Here is a 14,481-nt window from a genome sequence, read left to right as displayed (position 1 = left end):
GACAAGTCAGGAGTATTTTTGGTTGCCCCGAAAATGATGATCACTTCTGCAAAAATGTAAATGAGCTATTTCCACACAGAAGAACCATATACTGCCTGCCTTTCACCTACACATAGGGGAGGAATCAGAAAGATCAGTACTGAAAGTCTTTGTATTTTGATTGTTTTCTGTAAAGGCTCTGACTGCCATAAATTGTCTGTCTTTCACTTAAACAAATGGGGCGGAACCAGAAAGATCAGTTTTAGGCTACTTTGCAGTTTGGTGGTTTTCACTTCTTTAAAAAGACAATCACCTGCCCAATGAAGCAATCTCAGAATAAGCTCAACTTGCGTGACTATTCAGTTCACTTACCCCAGGCAATAGCCCAATCTCTTCTGTAAATCCCAGCTAAATTGCGTGCGTTAAGGTCACAATCTTTTACAGTACATTTACCTTTACCTCCTGGCCAATTGGTGGAAGAGGGTGGAGACTGAGAGCAGCTGGAGTTAGCTTATGTGGGGAGGGAGGTGAGGTGAAGGGTGAAGACAGGTCAACACCAGCACTATGTGGAAGAGCAGCTTCAACATGACACTCCCTCTGACCCCCTACTGCCCTGGCAGACGAGAGAGCAACCTGGGGGAGAGGGGGAAGAAAGTAGAGGTTGACTGATTATGATTTTTCAACTCTGATACCGATACCGATTATTGGAGGACCAAAAAGGCAGATACCGATTAAATCTGACGATTTTTAATGATTTTTAATTTGTAATAATGACATTTACAACAATACTGAATCAACACTTATTTTAACTTAATATAAAACATCAATAAAATCAATTTAACCTCAAATAAATAATGAAACATGTTCAATTTGGTTTAAATAATGAAAAAACAAAGTGTGCCATGTAAAAGTGCCATGTAAAAAAGCTAACGTTTAAGTTCCTTGCTCAGAACATGAGAACATATGAAAGTTGGTGGTTCCTTTTAACATGAGACTTCAATATTCCAAGGTAAGAGGTTTTAGGTTGTAGTTAATATAGTATTTATAGGACTATTTCTCTCTATACCATTTGTATTTCATATACATTTGACTATTGGATGTTCTTATAGGCACTATAGCATTGCCAGTGTAACAGTATAGCTTCCGTCCCCCTCCTCGCCCCTACCTGGGCTCGAACCAGGAACCCATTGACAACAGCCACACTCGAAGCATCGTTACCCATGGCTCCACAAAAGCCGCGGCCCTTGCAGCGCAAGGGGAATAACTACTCCAAATCTAAAAGCGAGTGACGTTTGAAACAGTATTAGCGCACACCCAGCTAACTAGCTAGCCATTTCACATTGGTTACACCAGCCATTAGGCTGATAGGCTTGAAGTCATAAACAGCGCTGTGCTTGCAAAGAGCTGCTGGCAAAACGCACAAAAGTCCTGTTTGAATGAATGATTACGGGCCTGCTGCTGCTCAGTCAGACTGCTCTATCAAATCAGACTTAATTATAACAAACAGAAATACGAACCTTTGGTCATTAATATGATCGAATCCGGAAACTATCATTTCGAAAACAAAATGTTTATTATTTCAGTGAAATACGGAACCGTTCTGTATTTTATCTAACGGGTGGCATCCCTAAGTCTAAATATTCTTGTTACATTGCACAACCTTCAATGTATGTCATAATTACGTAAAATTCTGGAAAATTAGTTCGCAATGAGCCAGGCAGCCCAAACTGTTGCATATACCCTGATTCTGCGTGCAATGAACGCAAGAGAAATTACACAATTTCACCTGGTTAATATTGCCTGCTAAACTGGATTAGTAGTTATAACTAGTGATTATGATTGATTGTTTTTTATAAGATAAGTTTAATGCTAGCTAGCAATTTACCTCGGCTTCTACTGCATTCGCGTAACAGGCAGGCTACTCGTGGAGTGCAGTGGTTAGAGCATTGGACTAGTTAACTATGCGGTTACAAGATTGAAACCCCTGAGCTGACAAGGTGAAAATCTGTCATTCAAATCAAATCAAATCAAATTTATTTATATAGCCCTTCGTACATCAGCTGATATCTCAAAGTGCTGTACAGAAACCCAGCCTAAAACCCCAAACAGCAAACAATGCAGGTGTAAAAGCACGGTGGCTAGGAAAAACTCCCTAGAAAGGCCAAAACCTAGGAAGAAACCTAGAGAGGAACCGGGCTATGTGGGGTGGCCAGTCCTCTTCTGGCTGTGCCGGGTAGAGATTATAACAGAACATGACCAAGATGTTCAAATGTTCATAAATGACCAGCATGGTCGAATAATAATAAGGCAGAACAGTTGAAACTGGAGCAGCAGCACAGTCAGGTGGACTGGGGACAGCAAGGAGCCTTCATGTCAGGTAGTCCTGGGGCACGGTCCTAGGGCTCAGGTCAGTTGAAACTGGAGCAGGAGCATGGCCAGGTGGACTGGGGACAGCAAGGAGTCCTCATGTCAGGTAGTCCTGGGACATGGTCCTAGGGCTCAGGTCCTCCGAGAGAGAGAAAGAAAGAGAGAAGGAGAGAATTAGAGAACGCACACTTAGATTCACACAGGACACCGAATAGGACAGGAGAAGTACTCCAGATATAACAAACTGACCCTAGCCCCCGACACATAAACTACTGCAGCATAAATACTGGAGGCTGAGACAGGAGGGGTCAGGAGACACTGTGGCCCCATCCGAGGACACCCCGGACAGGGCCAAACAGGAAGGATATAACCCCACCCACTTTGCCAAAGCACATCCCCCCACACCACTAGAGGGATATCTTCAACCACCAACTTACCATCCTGAGACAAGGCCGAGTATAGCCCACAAAGATCTCCGCCACGGTACAACCCAAGGGGGGCAACCCAGACAGGCCGACCACAACAGTGAATCAACCCACCCAGGTGACGCACCCCCAGGGACGGCACGAGAGAGCCCCAGCAAGCCAGTGACTCAGCCCCCGTAACAGGGTTAGAGGCAGAGAATCCCAGTGGAAAGAGGGGAACCGGCCAGGCAGAGACAGCAAGGGCGGTTCGTTGCTCCAGAGCCTTTCCGTTCACCTTCCCACTCCTGGGCCAGACTACACTCAATCATATGACCCACTGAAGAGATGAGTCTTCAGTAAAGACTTAAAGGTTGAGACCGAGTTTGCGTCTCTGACATGGGTAGGCAGACCGTTCCATAAAAATGGAGCTCTATAGGAGAAAGCCCTGCCTCCAGCTGTTTGCTTAGAAATTCTAGGGACAATTAGGAGGCCTCGTCTTGTGACCGTAGCGTACGTGTAGGTATGTACGGCAGGACCAAATCAGAGAGGTAGGTAGGAGCAAGCCCATGTAATGCTTTGTAGGTTAGCAGTAAAACCTTGAAATCAGCCCTTGCTTTGACAGGAAGCCAGTGTAGAGAGGCTAGCACTGGAGTAATATGATCAAATTTTTTGGTTCTAGTCAGGATTCTAGCAGCCGTATTTAGCACTAACTGAAGTTTATTTAGTGCTTTATCCGGGTAGCCGGAAAATAGAGCATTGCAGTAGTCTAACCTAGAAGTGACAAAAGCATGGATTAATTTTTCTGCATCATTTTTGGACAGAAAGTTTCTGATTTTTGCAATGTTACGTAGATGGAAAAAGCTGTCCTCGAAATGGTCTTGATATGTTCTTCAAAAGAGAGATCAGGGTCCAGAGTAACGCCGAGGTCCTTCACAGTTTTATTTGAGACGACTGTACAACCATTAAGATTAATTGTCAGATTCAACAGAAGATCTCTTTGTTTCTTGGGACCTAGAACAAGCATCTCTGTTTTGTCCGAGTTTAATAGTAGAAAGTTTGCAGCCATCCACTTCCTTATGTCTGAAACACATGCTTCTAGCGAGGGCAATTTTGGGGCTTCACCATGTTTCATTGAAATGTACAGCTGTGTGTCATCCGCATAGCAGTGAAAGTTTACATTATGTTTCGAATAACATCCCCAAGAGGTAAAATATATAGTGAAAACAATAGTGGTCCTAAAACAGAACCTTGAGGAACACCGAAATGTACAGTTGATTTGTCAGAGGACAAACCATTCACAGAGACAAACTGATATCTTTCCGACAGATAAGATCTAAACCAGGCCAGAACTTGTCCGTGTAGACCAATTTGGGTTTCCAATCTCTCCAAAAGAATGTGGTGATCGATGGTATCAAAAGCAGCACTAAGGTCTAGGAGCACGAGGACAGATGCAGAGCCTCGGTCCGATGCCATTAAAATGTCATTTACCACCTTCACAAGTGCCGTCTCAGTGCTATGATGGGGTCTAAAACCAGACTGAAGCATTTCGTATACATTGTTTGTCTTCAGGAAGGCAGTGAGTTGCTGCGCAACAGCCTTCTCTAAAATCTTTGAGAGGAATGGAAGATTCGATATAGGCCGATAGTTTTTATATTTTCTGGGTCAAGGTTTGGCTTTTTCAAGAGAGGCTTTATTACTGCCACTTTTAGTGAGTTTGGTACACATCCAGTGGATAGAGAGCCGTTTATTATGTTCAACATAGGAGGGCCAAGCACAGGAAGCAGCTCTTTCAGTAGTTTAGTTGGAATAGGGTCCAGTATACAGCTTGAAGGTTTAGAGGCCATGATTATTTTCATCATTGTGTCAAGAGATATAGTACTAAAACACTTGAGCGTCTCTCTTGATCCTAGGTCCTGGCAGAGTTGTGCAGACTCAGGACAACTGAGGTTTGGAGGAATACGCAGGTTTAAAGAGGAGTCCGTAATTTGCTTTCTAATAATCATAATCTTTTCCTCAAAGAAGTTCATGAATTTATCACTGCTAAAGTGAAAGTCATCCTCTCTTGGGGAATGCTGCTTTTTAGTTAGCTTTTCCACAGTATCAAAAGGAATTTCGGATTGTTCTTATTTTCCTCAATTAAGTTAGAAAAATAGGACGATCGAGCAGCAGTAAGGGCTCTTCGGTACTGCACGGTACCGTCCTTCCAAGCTAGTCGGAAGACTTCCAGTTTGGTGTGGCGCCATTTCCGTTCCAATTTTCTGGAAGCTTGCTTCAGAGCTCGGGTATTTTCTGTGTACCAGGGAGCTAGTTTCTTATGAGACATTTTTTTAGTTTTTAGGGGTGCAACTGCATCTAGGGTATTGCGCAAGGTTAAATTGAGATCCTCAGTTAGGTGGTTAACGGATTTTTGTCCTCTGGCGTCCTTGGGTAGGCAGAGGGAGTCTGGAAGGGCACCAAGGAATCTTTGTGTTGTCTGTGAATTTATAGCACGACTTTTGATGTTCCTTGGTTGGGGTCTGAGCAGATTATTTGTTGCAATTGCAAACGTAATAAAATGGTGGTCCGATAGTCCAGGATTATGAGGAAAAACATTAAGATCCACAACATTTATTCCATGGGACAAAACTAGGTCCAGCGTATGACTGTGACAGTGAGTGGGTCCAGAGACATGTTGGACAAAACCCACTGAGTCGATGATGGCTCCAAAAGCCTTTTGGAGTGGGTCTGTGGACTTTTCCATGTGAATATTAAAGTCACCAAAGATTAGAATATTATCTGCAATGACTACAAGGTCTGATAGGAATTTAGGGAAATCAGTGAGAAACGCTGTATATGGCCCAGGAGGCCTGTAAACAGTAGCTATAAAAAGTGATTGAGTAGGCTGCATAGATTTCATGACTAGAAGCTCAAAAGACGAAAACGTCATTTTTTTTGTAAATTGAAATTTGCTATCGTAAATGTTAGCAACACCTCCGCCTTTGCGGGATGCACGGGGATATGGTCACTAGTGTAGCCAGGAGGTGAGGCCTCATTTAACACAGTAAATTCATCAGGCTTAAGCCATGTTTCAGTCAGGCCAATCACATCAAGATTATGATCAGTGATTAGTTCATTGACTATAATTGCCTTTGAAGTAAGGGATCTAACATTAAGTAGCCCTATTTTGAGATGTGAGGTATCATGAGCTCTTTCAGTAATGACAGGAATGGAGGTGGTCTTTATCCTAGTGAGATTGCTAAGGCGAACACCGCCATGTTTAGTTTTGCCCAACCTAGGTCGAGGCACAGACACGGTCTCAATGGTGATAGCTGAGCTGACTACACTGACTATGCTAGTGGCAGACTCCACTATGCTGGCAGGCTGGCTAATAGCCTGCTGCCTGGCCTGCACCCTATTTCATTGTGGAGCTAGAGGAGTTAGAGCCCTGTCTATGTTGGCAGATAAGATGAGAGCACCCCTCCAGCTAGGATGGAGTCCGTCACTCCTCAGCAGGTCAGGCTTGGTCCTGTTTGTGGGTGAGTCCCAGAAAGAGGGCCAATTATCTACAAATTCTATCTTTTGGGAGGGGCAGAAAACAGTTTTCAACCAGCGATTGAGTTGTGAGACTCTGCTGTAGAGCTCATCACTCCCCTAACTGGGAGGGGCCAGAGACAATTACTCGATGCCGACACATCTTTCTAGCTGATATGCACGCAGAAGCTATGTTGCGCTTGGTGATCTCTGACTGTTTCATCCTAACATCGTTGGTGCCGACGTGGATAACAATATCTCTATACTCTCTACACTCGCCAGTTTTAGCTTTAGCCAGCACCATCTTCAGATTAGCCTTAACGTCGGTAGCCCTGCCCCGGGTAAACAGTGTATGATCGCTGGATGATTCGCTTTAAGTCTAATACTGCGGGTAATGGAGTCGCCAATGACTAGAGTTTTCAATTTGTCAGAGCTAATGGTGGGAAGCTTCGGCGTCTCAGACCCCGTAACGGGAGGAGTAGAGACCAGAAGACTCGGTCTCTGACTCCGACCCGCTGCTTAATGGGGAAAACCGGTTGAAAGTTTCTGTCTGCTGAATGAGCGACACCGGTTGAGCGTTCCTACAGCATTTCCTTCCAGAAACCGTGAGAAAGTTGTCCGGCTGCGGGGACTGTGCCAGGGGATGTATACTACTATCTGTACTTACTGGTGGCACAGACGCTGTTTCATCCTTTCCTACGCTGAAATTACCCTTGCCTAACGATTGCGTCTGAAGCTGGGCTTGCAGTACAGCTATCCTCGCCGTAAGGCGAGCACAGCGACTACAATTAGAAGGCATCATGTTAATGTTACTACTTAGCTTCGGCTGTTGGAGGTCCTGACGAATCGTGTCCAGATAAAGCGTCCGGAGTGAAAAAGTTGAGGAAAAAATAAATAAATATATGAACGGTAATTAAAAAGTGAAACCCGTAAAGTTGTCAGGTAGCAAAATAGGTTGGCAACAAAACGCACAGCAATTCGAAAACAAGCCTGCAAGTTGTGACCGGAAAACCATTCTGCCCCTGAACAAGGCAGTTAACCCACAGTTCCTAGGCAGTCATTGAAAATAAGAATGTGTTCTTAACTGACTTGCCTAGTTAAATAAAAGGTATAAAAAACAATAATAATCGGAGCCCAAAAATACCAATTTCCGATTGTTATGAAAACGTGAAATCGGCCCTAATTAATCGGCCATTCCGATGAATCGGTCGACCTCTAGAAGAAAGAGGTTCTCCCGGAGATGTTTTATAACATAGTAATGAGTGGCTGTTCTATAAGCACTTGTAACAGGCTTCGGGTTAACAGAAATTCTGTTTGAGAGAATCATGAGCATGGTTAAATATCTGCCTGACAGGAGTCGTCGGTGTTGTCTCTCCAGCCACTGACCTCAGCGTTCATTTCCATGCACTCTCCTTCTGAACATTGTTTATAGTATATAGGGTGAGGTGCTGATGGAATGTGGTTAAGGCACATTTCAAATGTTGAAGGGACAGCAGAACAGCAGGTGGACTGCATTTTACAACGGTTATTAGTCTTTATGCTGAAAACTATCTGTATCCATCCTCGATAAGATTTTTTAAATTCTGAAAACATAAAATGTCAGCAGGTACCAAACACGCATGATGAAAAAGGCCTTTCAAAAACGACATCAACATGTGGAGAGTTTCCAACAATAATATTTTTGCTCTTGAAGAAGTCCGTTTTTGTAACTGGTAAAAGGGCCCATAAGCACCAACGTGTGAAGTTCATAGGAACATGTCAAATAAAAACTAAAGGCATATATACATTTTTTTCTACCATTTTCCATCCAAATAATTAGGAATGAGCAAAGGCTTCGATTTCTTGTCAAACAGATGGTGTCTTCGAAAACATCTCCCAGAAAAAGTCTTAAAGGGCCAAAATGCAGTTGCTACATACATTTTTGAACTAATAAATTAACGATATGAACCCATTGATTCTAAAAGAATCCAACATAAATGCCTAATGAGCTTAGATCAACTGTTGTACTCCATCAGAGCCCAAAATATAAGCTTGTTTTGCACATTACATTTATTTGTCACATGCAGTAAAGACAACAGGTGTAGACTTTACCGTGAAATGCTTGCTTATGAGCCCTTCCCAATGATGCTGATTTAAAGAGGAATAAAATACATACAAATTAAGCAGTGGATTTGGAAAGTATACGGACCCCTTAACCTTTTCCACATTTTGTTACATTACAGCCTTATTCTAAAATTGATTAAATTGTTTTTTTCTCCCCCTCAATCAATCTACACACAATACCGCTTATTGACAAAGCAAATAAATATTTTTAGAAATGTTTGCAAATTTATTCAGACCCTTAACTCAGTACTTTGTTGAAGCACCTTACAGCCTTGAGTCTTCTTGGGTATGACGCTTCCAGCTTGGCACACCTGTATTTGGAGAGTTTCTCCCATTCTTCTCTGCAGATCCATCAGTGCACAGCTATTTTCAGATCCCTCCAGAGATGTTTGATCGGGTTCAAGTCCAGGCTCGGGCTGGGCCACTCAAGGACATTCAGAGACTTGTCCCGAAGCCACTCCTGCGTTGTCTTGGCTGTGTGCTTAGGGTTGTTGTCCTGTTGAAAGGTGATCCTTTGTCCCAGGCTGAGGTCCTGAGCGCTCTGGAAGGATCTCTCTGTATTTTGCTCCGTTCATCTTTCCCTCGATCCTGACTAGTCTCCCAGTCCGTGCTGCTGAAAAACATCCCCACAGCATGATGAGTGCTGCAAAGATGGTTGTCCTCCTGGAAGGTTCTCCCATCTCCACAGAGAAACACCAAAGCGCTGTCAGAGTGACCATCGGGTTCTTGGTCACCTCCCAGACCAACGCCCTTCTCCACCGATTGCTCTGTTTGGCCTGGCGGCCAGCTCTAGGTAGAGTCTTGGTGGTTCCAAACTTCTTCCATTTAAGAATGATGGAGGCCACTGTGTTCTTGGGGACCTTCAATGCTGCAGACATTTTTTGGTACCCTTCCCCAGATCTGTGCCTCGACACAATCCTGTCTCTGTCTACGGAAAATTCCTTCAAACTTATGGCTTGGTAAAAACCAATGCACTGTCAACTGTGGGGCCTTTTAAGACAGGTGTGTGCCTTTCCAAATCATGTCCAATCAATTGAATTTACCACAGGTGGACTCCAATCAAGTTGAAGAAACATCTCAAGGATGATCAATGGAAACAGGATTCGCCTGAGCTCAATTTCGAGTCTCATAGGAAAGGGTCTGAATACTTATTTACATAAGGTATCTGGGTTTTTTTTAAACCTGTTTTCACTTTGTCCTTATGGGGTGTGGTCTGAGGAAATGTTTTTATTTAATCCATTTTAGAATAAAATGTAACGTAACAAAATGTGGAAAAAGTCAAGAGGTCTGAATACATTTCCGAAGGCACTATATACAGCGAGTACGAGTACCACATCAATGTGCAGGGGTATGAAGTATTTGAGGTAGATACATTTAGTATTTAAGGTAGTTATATTTCCCCTGCCCAATCCCTCAAATTTTTATATAAACAGGGGCGGGGACCACTGTTATTATTTTGAACTGCTGATTGACACTTTTAAAAAAGGCATTATAAATACATCAAAACACCTGGGTTGGGTAGGTTACTTTCTACATGTAATCCGTTCCAGTTACCTGTCCAAAATTGCAATCAGTAACGTAACCTTTGAATTACCAAAACTCAGTAAAGTAATCTGATTACATTGTTACTTTTAGATTACTTTCCCCTTAAGATGCATTAGAAGAAGACAAAATGTATGTTACCAATTGAACAACATCTACTGCAGGATTAACCAATATTAAGGTTTACATTAATGGCCATACATGGATGTTACATTTTACTTTATGGGATGGTTATGTTGGCTTCTTATAACCTATTGCTTTCTATTACGTATAATAATATCTTTGTAAATAATAATAATTTGTAAATCCCAAAACTGGATGTAAGAACTACAGATACACTTATAGGGGCAATCAAACGTGTGTGAGTTTGAGCATATCCATTAGGCCTATGGATTTTTCTTTTTTTTATCAGCATGAATTAGATTGAGCAATAATACATTTAATTTTGTAAAGTGATTTCTTGCATCAAACACAACATTTTCAGTCTCATTGTCTGAAGGTCAAGTGGATAAACAGGTTAATGTCAAGCCCTGCGTGTTTGTTTTTGAAAGTCTCATGGAAAGTCTCATGGATTGCAGGCCTACTTTGAACGCCACAAAATACAACACTGCACGTTTCAAAAAAAGAATCTCTTTACCCGACTAGCTTTTCAAAGATGTCTAGAAAATGTACACATTTTGTGCTCTTGTTGGAAGCAATCACTCCCCTATTGCCGACTACAAATGATCTATAACTGACTAATAAATAACAAACTAGCAAAGGAGAAGAACAAAATGTACCCATGCCTACATGCAGCTCTCGCTTTGATCTCAAAACAAGCGCATCTACTCACAACCGCTCATGCTGTAAACACAGTCCAGTTAAAAGTAAATGGCACAGATCCATATATGGCAATGGTCTATTTGCATATAGGCCTCCTGCAGCTCTGATTGTTTATGCCACTCCGGTCTGTGTAGAGTACGGCTGAGTCAAGCATGTCAATGCAATAGAATCCTACTCCAATGCTTTTTGCCTAAAACAACTTTGTTTTGTGTCAGTATGTTACATTGAAAGTGGTTAATATTGTGTTGATGCAATCACAATTGGCACAGTAAAGGGAAAAGTCGATAGTGTTAACAGGGAAAACTCTAGAACAGTGGTCACCAACCAAGATCCCTTTGAGTCAAAATGCAAGCGGAGATCTGCCACTCAGATTTTTTGTTGTTGACATGACTTAAAATGTAAACCTATGCAACATCAACCAATGAAAAACAGTACTGTAGCAATGAGATTTGTGCAGTAAACTATAGTAAACTTTTGTATTATATAAATTGTTTTGAGCTATATGAACACCAGTAATAGATCCGTTGTTGTATTACTTATGAAGCACCCCTGAGTGAGCATACATTTAAATAATTTGCTTTCTATTTTACTGGGCTGATGGTGCCTACATCTGATGGTCAGTCTCAGCGGAGGGAGAGAGCAGCAGACTGAGGGTCCGTCTCTCAACATCCCTCCGCTCTGACTTTCCTCCTCTGACACTGACCAAAAAGGGACACCGTCTTCCAGCGGATGGCGAAACTTGAGTCGCACCGCATTATATCTGCCTCGTGCACAAATTCATGTTGTTACTCCCGTGAACAGAGAAAGTGAAATATTCCTTGATATAAAAAAAGACCCAAGTCGCTAATAATAACAACGCAAGCCTATAGATACACTTGCCTACTCATTCATTACTGCTGCACTGCTTGTTGTAGCGCTGAGTGGCAATGAACATGAACTCACTCATAAAACAGCAGCTTTTTGCTGTATTCCTTGACAATCTCCCTGTAGTCATGGTTTTACATGTTTTGAAATCTCACAGTATCAACTTTGCTGTAGATTTCTTGTGCTTGCTACGTTACTGCAGACACGGTAATCTGAGCCATCCGACTGGCCAGCGGTAGGCCTACAGTGCACTTGATTGGCTCTCGTGAAGGTAGAATTTGGACCTACAGTCACATGAAATGTTTCAAAATTGGAACAGTTCGCAGGGCAGCAGAATCGGGTGCACCTTCCACAAAACAGCCCAAAACGAATAAAACATTTTTGGAACAAAGCTTTATTGTTGGGTTTTTACAGAAATGTTTGGTTATGCACGCAATTTAGAGGGAACATTGCTGCCAACTACTATCAACACTTATGTTCAGTTTAGGACTTTGTTTTTTGTTTAAATACACCTTCTGTAAATTTGGGAAACATTGCCTTGAAGTACTGTTACCAAAATCACACATTTCTTCAAGATATTTTCATATTTCTCGCCCTCATGAGGAAAATGAAAATTCACAGAAGTAACATGTAAATGTATACCTATCAATTAAATCAGTGTTTTTACTGATATCAACTTGTTTATGAATTAAGCGATTAAAACTTAAAATTCTGTTACCAAATTGAATTGGATACATAGCAGTCACAAACCACAGTTGGGTCACCTGCTACTGTTCTCCCTTCCACTGACATACTGTTTAAATTCTTTCACTTTCTGTCATCTGGTGGTTAAAGAAAGAGGTTGAAAGGAGGTTGAAAAGATTGCCTCAAGGCTTAAAAACCCTTCTTTAACCGGTCTCCTTCCCTTTGTTTACACTGATTGAAGTGGATTTAACAAGTGACATCAATAAGGGATCATAGCTTTCACCTGGTCAGTCTGTCATGGAAAAAGAGCAGGTGTTCTTAATGTTTTGTACACTCAGTGTTATGCCTATTATCCTCCTATAGAATTAGAAAAGGTGGAACGCTCGCCACATGCTGAAAATCTAACCCAAGTAGAATAGCAGTAGGCTACTATTTTTTTCCCTTCACAATTCCTCAGCAAGTTCTTACAGGAAGTTCAGAGAAACAAAAACAAAACAGAGAGCAGCATGAGCACATTTAGTTCAGGTTGGAGTAGAAAGCAATCCCATAGCATGGAGCATAGGCTCTCACACACACACCGCATTTTCTGACTGATTATCGAACTGAGAGTATGTGGCAACTGCTGCGCTAGAAAGTCATTTAATATCAACCTCCCACTTTACATGACAAGCAAACCTGCATGATATTGGTAATTTCTCGGATCCGCATTACAGCAAGCAGACATTGCCACACTTACATCCGCCTCAGTCTTATCAACAGTTGTATCCTGATAATGAAACGAACTGCGATGACAGCTGTCAAAAATGCCTGGCTTTTTGAAGTTGTTTCTGGCTTTAGAAGTCCAAATGGCTTCGTTCCAGATCTTCTAGGTTGCTTTCATATAACACAAACATCCACAGGTAAAAAAAATACTTAGCTATCAGATATTCTAAATAATTGTTTATTTGCATTTTGGCAGCGCGGTGGCTCGAGATCAGTCGTGACGTGGTGCCTGCAGAGGTACCCTCCCTCTGCCATGTGACGCGGTCACTGGGAGGCCACCTCTGTCGTCAACTTTTTAGACGCAAGTTCTCATGAGGGAAAAAGCAAACAAGGATCTATGCGATGGTCAACTTTAGATCCGGGCAAGGTTTCACTGGCTTTTCCCTTCTTCCTCCTCCCATTCTCTCAGCCAGGCTAATGAAGAAGAAAAAAAAAATCACTCGTAAATCCACTATTGGCTGCTGTAGACAGACAATTCAGAGGAGCACTTTCTCAGATGACAGAATGCCCAAGTCTTTGGCGCTGCCTCGTTTGAAATGACGACACATTGAGATTATTAATATACATTTCAAACCCTGCAAATTAAACAAAATGTATAATAAACACGAATTAGAAGTCTAGAATTATGGCCCATAAGAAAGTTAGGCAATTTTGGTTTACAAGCTGAATTTAGCCATAGGCAAAGCAAGCCACTAATCTCTAAAAACCTGCCTCACAGTCGACGTTAGTAGTAGCCAAGGTTGCGCAGTGGACAATGACAATTATTTATGGCTGAATACAGGAAATATCTACCATTATAATCATACTGATACATATGCTATTGATATTCAGCATGACAGGTGTAACAATGACGTATCTCGGTATAATCCTGGATGGATCACCCCTTCCAGGCACCAGCAGTTTATCATGGTTTGGCTTTAGAACCTGGCATTATTAGCCCACTCACTGATCGAATGCACGCAGTTTATCGATCGCAAGACGTGTCACGCCTCTGTTTTAATGTATGGAATATATATGCATAAACTCACCAGTCGTTGTATGAAATGTTTCGGTTCCTATGCTTGAGCTAGGATACGTCGTAGTTTCTCGCTGTTCACTATGGGTCATCTCTTACTGACACCGCTGTGAAGCAGGCAAGAATAACTCACTATTTCCGGGTTACAGATTTTAGGAGTCCTTCAGAATAAGAGTCCCGTCCTGTGTACTTTCTCAATTAATAATTATGGCGACAATTATAGAACATTGGTTATTGTTGCCAATCATCTTAAATCCAATGAGCACATCTTAAATCCAATGAGCACTCCAAATCCAGAGTTTACACCCCGAATAGCGTTGCTGCTCATTTTGAGGCCCTTAAAGTTTGGCCAATAAATGTAACAGTTTTTTCGTATTGGACAGATATTGCACAGTAGATAATCTGTTTGTCCATAAAACCAGGGTCCAG

General features: G+C 42.1%; 1 protein-coding gene across 4 annotated transcripts in view; it reads right to left on the bottom strand.

The window, feature by feature from the left end:
- The window catches only part of LOC118399233 (dyslexia-associated protein KIAA0319-like protein), a 30,401-nt gene extending 16,176 nt beyond the window's left edge, over window positions 1-14,225 (bottom strand). Inside the window, exons 1-3 of one of the 4 annotated variants that reach the window (XM_035795150.1) lie at window positions 14,066-14,200; window positions 13,012-13,451; window positions 433-612 (exon numbers count right to left, since the gene is read on the bottom strand). The gene's annotated coding sequence lies outside the window, so the exon portion shown is untranslated. Of the gene's footprint in view, window positions 1-432; window positions 613-1,864; window positions 2,539-13,011; window positions 13,452-14,065 lie in introns of those variants that run through there. The other 3 variants (XM_035795149.2, XM_035795151.2, XM_052471926.1) reach the window with 3 other exon arrangements.
- Between the last annotated feature and the right edge of the window lie 256 nt (window positions 14,226-14,481).

Source organism: Oncorhynchus keta, chromosome 20 (assembly GCF_023373465.1).
Source record: "Oncorhynchus keta strain PuntledgeMale-10-30-2019 chromosome 20, Oket_V2, whole genome shotgun sequence".
NCBI lineage: Eukaryota > Metazoa > Chordata > Actinopteri > Salmoniformes > Salmonidae > Oncorhynchus > Oncorhynchus keta.
The sequence above is the reverse complement of the archived record's forward strand: the minus strand, read 5'-3'. Positions and strand labels throughout refer to the sequence as shown.